Genomic DNA, 8,550 nt, shown 5'->3' with positions numbered 1-8,550 from the left:
CCCGGTTCCAGCAGCTCCCTCCCTCTCTCTTGCAGTCTCTCCCTATCCCGCTATTCCCGCTATTCCCGGTATTCCCGCTCACCTCTTCCCGGTTCCAGCAGCTCCCTCACTCTCTCTTGCAGTCTCTCCCTATCCCGCAATTCCCGCTATTCCCGGTATTCCCGCTCACCTCTTCCCGGTTCCAGCAGCTCCCTCACTCTCTCTTGCAGTCTCTCCCTATCCCGGTATTCCCGGTATTCCCGGTATTCCCGCTCACCTCTTCCCGGTTCCAGCAGCTCCCTCACTCTCTCTTGCAGTCTCTCCCTATCCCGCTATTCCCGGTATTCCCGCTCACCTCTTCCCGGTTCCAGCAGCTCCCTCACTCTCTCTTGCAGTCTCTCCCTATCCCGGTATTCCCGCTATTCCCGGTATTCCCGCTCACCTCTTCCCGGTTCCAGCAGCTCCCTCACTCTCTCTTGCAGTCTCTCCCTATCCCGCTATTCCCGCTATTCCCGGTATTCCCGCTCACCTCTTCCCGGTTCCAGCAGCTCCCTCACTCTCTCTTGCAGTCTCTCCCTATCCCGGTATTCCCGCTATTCCCGGTATTCCCGCTCACCTCTTCCCGGTTCCAGCAGCTCCCTCACTCTCTCTTGCAGTCTCTCCCTATCCCAGTATTCCCGGTATTCCCGTTATCCCATATCTCACCTCTTCCCGGTTCCAGCAGCTCCCTCACTCTCTCTTGCAGTCTCTCCCTGTCCCGGTATTCCCGGTATTCCCGGTATTCCCGCTCACCTCTTCCCGGTTCCAGCAGCTCCCTCACTCTCTCTTGCAGTCTCTCCCTATCCCGCTATTCCCGCTATTCCCGGTATTCCCGCTCACCTCTTCCCGGTTCCAGCAGCTCCCTCACTCTCTCTTGCAGTCTCTCCCTATCCCGCTATTCCCGCTATTCCCGGTATTCCCGCTCACCTCTTCCCGGTTCCAGCAGCTCCCTCACTCTCTCTTGCAGTCTCTCCCTATCCCGCTATTCCCGCTATTCCCGGTATTCCCGCTCACCTCTTCCCGGTTCCAGCAGCTCCCTCACTCTCTCTTGCAGTCTCTCCCTGTCCCGGTATTCCCGGTATTCCCGGTATTCCCGCTCACCTCTTCCCGGTTCCAGCAGCTCCCTCACTCTCTCTTGCAGTCTCTCCCTATCCCGGTATTCCCGCTATTCCCGGTATTCCCGCTCACCTCTTCCCGGTTCCAGCAGCTCCCTCCCTCTCTCTTGCAGTCTCTCCCTATCCCGCTATTCCCGGTATTCCCGGTATTCCCGCTCACCTCTTCCCGGTTCCAGCAGCTCCCTCACTCTCTCTTGCAGTCTCTCCCTATCCCGCTATTCCCGCTATTCCCGGTATTCCCGCTCACCTCTTCCTGGTTCCAGCAGCTCCCTCACTCTCTCTTGCAGTCTCTCCCTATCCCGCTATTCCCGGTATTCCCGGTATTCCCGGTATTCCCGCTCACCTCTTCCCGGTTCCAGCAGCTCCCTCACTCTCTCTTGCAGTCTCTCCCTATCCCGCTATTCCCGCTATTCCCGGTATTCCCGCTCACCTCTTCCCGGTTCCAGCAGCTCCCTCACTCTCTCTTGCAGTCTCTCCCTATCCCGGTATTCCCGCTATTCCCGGTATTCCCGCTCACCTCTTCCCGGTTCCAGCAGCTCCCTCACTCTCTCTTGCAGTCTCTCCCTATCCCGGTATTCCCGCTATTCCCGGTATTCCCGCTCACCTCTTCCCGGTTCCAGCAGCTCCCTCACTCTCTCTTGCAGTCTCTCCCTATCCCGCTATTCCCGCTATTCCCGCTCACCTCTTCCCGGTTCCAGCAGCTCCCTCACTCTCTCTTGCAGTCTCTCCCTATCCCGCTATTCCCGCTATTCCCGCTCACCTCTTCCCGGTTCCAGCAGCTCCCTCACTCTCTCTTGCAGTCTCTCCCTATCCCGCTATTCCCGGTATTCCCGGTATTCCCGCTCACCTCTTCCCGGTTCCAGCAGCTCCCTCACTCTCTCTTGCAGTCTCTCCCTGTCCCGGTATTCCCGGTATTCCCGGTATTCCCGCTCACCTCTTCCCGGTTCCAGCAGCTCCCTCACTCTCTCTTGCAGTCTCTCCCTATCCCGCTATTCCCGCTATTCCCGGTATTCCCGCTCACCTCTTCCCGGTTCCAGCAGCTCCCTCACTCTCTCTTGCAGTCTCTCCCTATCCCGCTATTCCCGCTATTCCCGGTATTCCCGCTCACCTCTTCCCGGTTCCAGCAGCTCCCTCACTCTCTCTTGCAGTCTCTCCCTATCCCGCTATTCCCGCTATTCCCGGTATTCCCGCTCACCTCTTCCCGGTTCCAGCAGCTCCCTCACTCTCTCTTGCAGTCTCTCCCTATCCCGCTATTCCCGGTATTCCCGCTCACCTCTTCCCGGTTCCAGCAGCTCCCTCACTCTCTCTTGCAGTCTCTCCCTATCCCGCTATTCCCGCTATTCCCGGTATTCCCGCTCACCTCTTCCCGGTTCCAGCAGCTCCCTCACTCTCTCTTGCAGTCTCTCCCTGTCCCGGTATTCCCGCTATTCCCGGTATTCCCGCTCACCTCTTCCCGGTTCCAGCAGCTCCCTCACTCTCTCTTGCAGTCTCTCCCTGTCCCGGTATTCCCGGTATTCCCGCTCACCTCTTCCCGGTTCCAGCAGCTCCCTCACTCTCTCTTGCAGTCTCTCCCTGTCCCGGTATTCCCGGTATTCCCGGTATTCCCGCTCACCTCTTCCCGGTTCCAGCAGCTCCCTCACTCTCTCTTGCAGTCTCTCCCTATCCCGGTATTCCCGGTATTCCCGCTATTCCCGCTCACCTCTTCCCGGTTCCAGCAGCTCCCTCACTCTCTCTTGCAGTCTCTCCCTATCCCGCTATTCCCGGTATTCCCGGTATTCCCGCTCACCTCTTCCCGGTTCCAGCAGCTCCCTCACTCTCTCTTGCAGTCTCTCCCTATCCCGCTATTCCCGGTATTCCCGGTATTCCCGCTCACCTCTTCCCGGTTCCAGCAGCTCCCTCACTCTCTCTTGCAGTCTCTCCCTATCCCGGTATTCCCGCTATTCCCGGTATTCCCGGTATTCCCGCTCACCTCTTCCCGGTTCCAGCAGCTCCCTCACTCTCTCTTGCAGTCTCTCCCTATCCCGCTATTCCCGGTATTCCCGCTCACCTCTTCCCGGTTCCAGCAGCTCCCTCACTCTCTCTTGCAGTCTCTCCCTATCCTGCTATTCCCGGTATTCCCGGTATTCCCGCTCACCTCTTCCCGGTTCCAGCAGCTCCCTCACTCTCTCTTGCAGTCTCTCCCTATCCCGGTATTCCCGCTATTCCCGGTATTCCCGGTATTCCCGCTCACCTCTTCCCGGTTCCAGCAGCTCCCTCACTCTCTCTTGCAGTCTCTCCCTATCCCGCTATTCCCGCTATTCCCGGTATTCCCGCTCACCTCTTCCCGGTTCCAGCAGCTCCCTCCCTCTCTCTTGCAGTCTCTCCCTATCCCGCTATTCCCGCTATTCCCGGTATTCCCGCTCACCTCTTCCCGGTTCCAGCAGCTCCCTCCCTCTCTCTTGCAGTCTCTCCCTATCCCGCTATTCCCGCTATTCCCGGTATTCCCGCTCACCTCTTCCCGGTTCCAGCAGCTCCCTCACTCTCTCTTGCAGTCGGTCTCCCCGTCGTCTCTCCAGCTGCAGCTGCCGCTTCAGGTCCTTGAGCTGGGGGGACATGGGGGGACATGGGGGTCACACGGGGGTCACGGGGTCACGGGGGGGACATGGGGGTCACACGGGGCTCACACGTGGGGGTCACATGGGGGTCATGGGGGGGCAGGGGGGACACAGGGGTCACAAGGGGGATGTGGGGGTCACAGGGGAGACATGGGGGTCACAAGGGGGTCACGGGGGGGGAAACGGGGGGTGAGGGGGGACGTGGGGGACACGGGGGGGTTTGGGGGTCACACGTGGGGGGTCACACGGGGGTCACATGGGGGTCACACAGGGGTCACGGGGGACATGGGGGTCACACGTGGGGGTCACACGGGGGTCACACGGGGTCACAGGGGGACATGGGGGTCACACGGCGGGGTCACACGGGGGTCACGTGGGGGTCATGTGGGGGGGACATGGGGGTCACACGTGGGGGTCACATGGGGGTCACAGGGGGGTCACGGGGGGACATGGGGGTCACACGGGGTCACACGGGGGTCACATGGGGGTCACGTGGGGGGGACATGGGGGTCACACGTGGGGGTCACAGGGGGGTCACACAGGGGTCACGGGGAGGGTTGGGGGTCACAGGGGGTCACACGGGGGTCACGGGGGGCACACGGGGGGGTCACGTGGGGGTCACATGGGGGTCCCGGGGGGGACGTGGGGGTCACACGGGGGTCACGGGGGGGTCACGGGGGAGTCACGTGGGGGTCACACGGGGGGTCCCGGACGCCGGGGCCCTTCCGGGTGGGGGAGGGGCTCACCGCGGCGCTCCCCTTCTTCTCCAGGATCCGCTGGCCGGCCCGGACGTCCTGCAGCTCCTGCGGGAATGCCGGGAATGGGGAGGGAATTGGGGGAATTGGGGGGTCCTGGGGGGATTTGGGAAGTTGGGGGTCCTGGGGGGGAATTGGGGGGAATTGGGGGGAAATTGGGGGAATTTGGGGGGTCCTGGGGGGATTTGGGGGTCCCAGGGGGGAATTGGGGAGAATTGGAGGTCCTGGGGGGGAATTGGGGGGAAATTGGGGGAATTTGGGGGGTCCTGGGGGAATTTGGGGGGTCCTGGGGGGATTTGGGGGTCCTGGGGGGGAATAGGGGGGGATTGGGGAAATTGAGGGGTCCCAGGAGGGGATTTAGGGGGGAGTTGGGGGGAATTGGGGGTGCTGGGGGGGATTTGGGGGTCCCCCGGGAATTTGGGGGGAAATTGGGGGGAATTGGGGGGATTGGGGGGTCCTAGGGGGCAATTGGGGGTCCCGGGGGAGATTGGGGGGGAATTGGGGGTCCTGGAAGGGATTGGGGGGAATTTGGGGTCCTGGGGGGGGACTTGGGGGGTCCCAGGAGGGATTTAGGGGTCCCAAGGGAGCTCAGGGGTCCCATTGGGGTCCTGGGGGGGAATTGGGGGGATTTGGGGGTCCTGGGGGGACTTGGGGGTCCCAGGAGAGATTTGGGGATATCTGGGGGTCCTGGGGTATTCAGGGGTCCCATAGGGGGTATTGGGGAGTCCCATTGGGAGTCACAGGGTATTTAGGGGTCCCAGGAGGGATTTGGGGGTATTTGCGGGTCCCATGGGGGTACTTGGGGGTACTTGGGGGTCCCGTGGGGGTACTTGGGGGTCCCAGGGGTATTTGGGGGTCCTGGGGGTACTTGGGGGTCCCGTGGGGGTACTTGGGGGTCCCAGGGGTATTTGCGGGTCCCTTGGGGGTACTTGGGGGTACTTGGGGGTCCCAGGGGTACTTGGGGGTCCCGTGTGGGCACTTGGGGGTCCCATGGGGGGTACTTGGGGGTCCCAGGGGTATTTGCGGGTCCCATGGGGGCACTTGGGGGTACTTGGGGGTCCCATGGGGGGTACTTGGGGGTCCCAGGGGTACTTGGGGGTCCCATAGGGGTATTTGGGGGTCCCGGGGGTACTTGGGGGTCCCGTGTGGGCACTTGGGGGTCCCATGGGGGGTACTTGGGGGTCCCAGGGGTATTTGCGGGTCCCATGGGGGTACTTGGGGGCACTTGGGGGTCCCATGGGGGGTACTTGGGAGTCCCATGTGGGTACTTGGGGGTACTGGGGGGTCCCATGGGGGTATTTGGGGGTCCTGGGGGTACTTGGGGGTCCCGTGTGGGCACTTGGGGGTCCCATGGGGAGTATTGGGGGTCCCGTGGGGGTACTTGGGGGTCCCAGGGGTATTTGGGGGTCCTGGGGGTACTTGGGGGGTCCCATAGGGGTATTTGGGGGTCCCGGGGGTACTTGGGGGTCCCGTGGGGGTATTTGGGGGTCCCGTGTGGGCACTTGGGGGTCCCATGGGGGGTACTTGGGGGTCCCAGGGGTATTTGGGGGTCCCGGGGGTATTTGCGGGTCCCATGGGGGTATTTGGGGGTATTGGGGGTCCCGGCGGCTCTGGGGGCGGGACCTGCCGCAGCGCCCGCCCCTCGGCCTCCTGCAGCTCCCGCAGCCGCTCGGCCTCCGCCAGGCGCCCGGCCTCCACCTGGGGGGAGAGCCATGGGGAGCCATGGGGACCCATGGGGATCCCCCAGACCCATAGAGACCCATAGGGACCCATGGGGACACATAGAGACCCATAGGGACCCATGGGGACCCATAGAGACCCATGGGGATCCCCCAGACCCATAGGGACCCATAGGGAGCCATGGGGACCCATGGGGACCCATAGAGACCCATAGGGACCCATAGGGACCCATGGGGACCCATAGAGACCCATAGAGACCCATAGGGACCCATGGGGACCCAGAGAGACCCATGGGGATCCATAGAGACCCATAGGGACCCATAGAGACCCATAGGGACCCATGGGGACCCATAGAGACCCATAGGGACCCATAGGGACCCATAGGGACCCATGGGGATCCCCCAGACCCATAGGGACCCATAGTGACCCATGGGGATCCCCCAGACCCATAGAGACCCATGGGGACCCATAGAGACCCATGGGGACCCATAGGGACCCCCCCAGACCCATAGAGACCCATAGGGACCCATAGGGACCCGCCCGAGACCCATAGAGACCCATAGGAACCCATAGAGACCCATAGGGACCCATGGGGACCCCCCCAGACCCATAGAGACCCATGGGGACCCATAGAGACCCATAGAGACCCATAGAGACCCATAAAGACCCATAGAGACCCATGGGGACTCATAGAGACCCCCCAGACCCATGGAAACACACAAAGACCCATAGGGCTCCATAAAGACCCATAAGAACCCATGGCAACCCATAGAGACCCATAGGCACCCATAGAAACCCATGGGGCCGCTCCAAGACCCATAGAGGCCCATAGAGACACACTGAGACCCATAGAAACCCACAGGGACCGATGGGGACCCATAGAGACTCATGGGGACCCATAGGGACCCATAGGAACCCATGGGGCCCCCCCAAGACCCATAGAGACACACTGAGACCCATAGAAACCCATAGGGACCCATAGAGACTCACAGGGACCCATAGCGCCCCATAGCGCCCCTCCTGCCCCACATTGCCCCATAGCGCCCCTCCTGCCCCACAGCGCCCCATAGCGCCCCACATTGCCCCATAGTGCCCCACAGCGCCCCTCCTACCCCATAGCGCCCCTCCTGCCCCATAGCGCCCCACAGCGCCCCTCCTGCCCCATAGCGCCCCTCCTGCCCCATAGCGCCCCACAGCGCCCCTCCTGCCCCATAGCGCCCCTCCTGCCCCATAGCGCCCCACAGCGCCCCTCCTGCCCCATAGCGCCCCTCCTGCCCCATAGCGCTCCTCCTGCCCCACATTGCCCCACATTGCCCCATAGCGCCCCACATCGCCCCATAGCGCCCCTCCTGCCCCATAGCGCCCCACATCGCCCCACACCGCCCCCCGTCGCCCCCCGCCGCCCCCACCTGCAGCTGCTCCCGGTGCTGCTCCCGCAGGGCCCCGGCCGCCTCCTCCAGCTCCTGCTGCCGCCGCCGCAGCAGCTCCTGGGGACCCCCCCCGCGTCACGTGACCCCCACATGACCCCCCCCCCGCGTCACGTGACCCCCATGTGACCCCCACGTGACCCCCTCCGCGTCACGTGACCCCCACGTGACCCCCTCCATGTCACGTGACCCCCCGTGACCCCCCATGACCCCCCGCGTCACGTGACCCCCATGTGACCCCCCGGGACACGTGACCCCCATGTGACCTCCCATGGCCCCTCCGTGACCCCCATGTGACCCCCCGTGACACATGACCCCCCGTGACCCCTCCGCAACACGTGACCCCCCCATGACCCCTCCGTGACCCCCCGCGACACATGACCCCCCGTGACCCCTCTGTGACATGTGACCCCCCCCATGACCCCTCCGTGACCCCCCCACGACATGTGACCCCCCCGTGACGCCCCATGACACGTGACCCCCCTGCAACACGCATGACCCCCATGTGTCCCCATCACACATGTCCCCCCGTGCCCCGTCACACGTGTTCCCCGTCACACGCGTGTCCCCATCATGTGTCCCCCATCACGTGTCCCTGTCACGTGTCCCCATCCCCGTGTCCCCCCGTGTCCCCGTCACACATGTCCCTGTCACACGTGTCCCCGTCACACGTGTCCCCCCCCGTCCCCGTGTCCCTGTCACACGTGCCCCCCATCACACGTGTCCCTGTCACACATGTCCCCTGTCACACATCCCCCTGTCACACGTGTCCCCCTCGTGTCCCCCGTGTCCCTGTCACACGTGTCCCCCATCACACGTGTCCCCCGCCACACGTGTCCCCATGTCCCCCGTGTCCCCCATGTCCCCCGTGTCCCCTGTGTCCCTGTCACACGTGTCCCCGTCACACGTGTCCCCATCACATGTCCCCATCACACGTGTCCCCATCACAGGTGTCCCCGCG

General features: G+C 63.5%; 1 long non-coding RNA gene across 1 annotated transcript; it reads right to left on the bottom strand.

Annotated features, from left to right (window-relative positions):
• Positions 1–3,674: 3,674 nt before the first annotated feature.
• On the bottom strand, positions 3,675–6,183 carry LOC148590584 (uncharacterized). Its single transcript, XR_015914284.1, has 3 exons — positions 6,106–6,183; positions 4,474–4,530; positions 3,675–3,715 (listed from the first exon to the last, which is right to left on the bottom strand). It is a non-coding gene; the product is annotated as an uncharacterized LOC148590584 (long non-coding RNA).
• Positions 6,184–8,550: the final 2,367 nt, after the last annotated feature.

The sequence above is a fragment of the Tinamus guttatus genome, unplaced genomic scaffold (genome assembly GCF_059628265.1).
Source record: "Tinamus guttatus ecotype Peru unplaced genomic scaffold, ASM5962826v1 Tinamus_guttatus_pri_ptg001238l, whole genome shotgun sequence".
Lineage (NCBI taxonomy): Eukaryota > Metazoa > Chordata > Aves > Tinamiformes > Tinamidae > Tinamus > Tinamus guttatus.
This window is presented reverse-complemented; position numbering and strand designations above follow the sequence as displayed.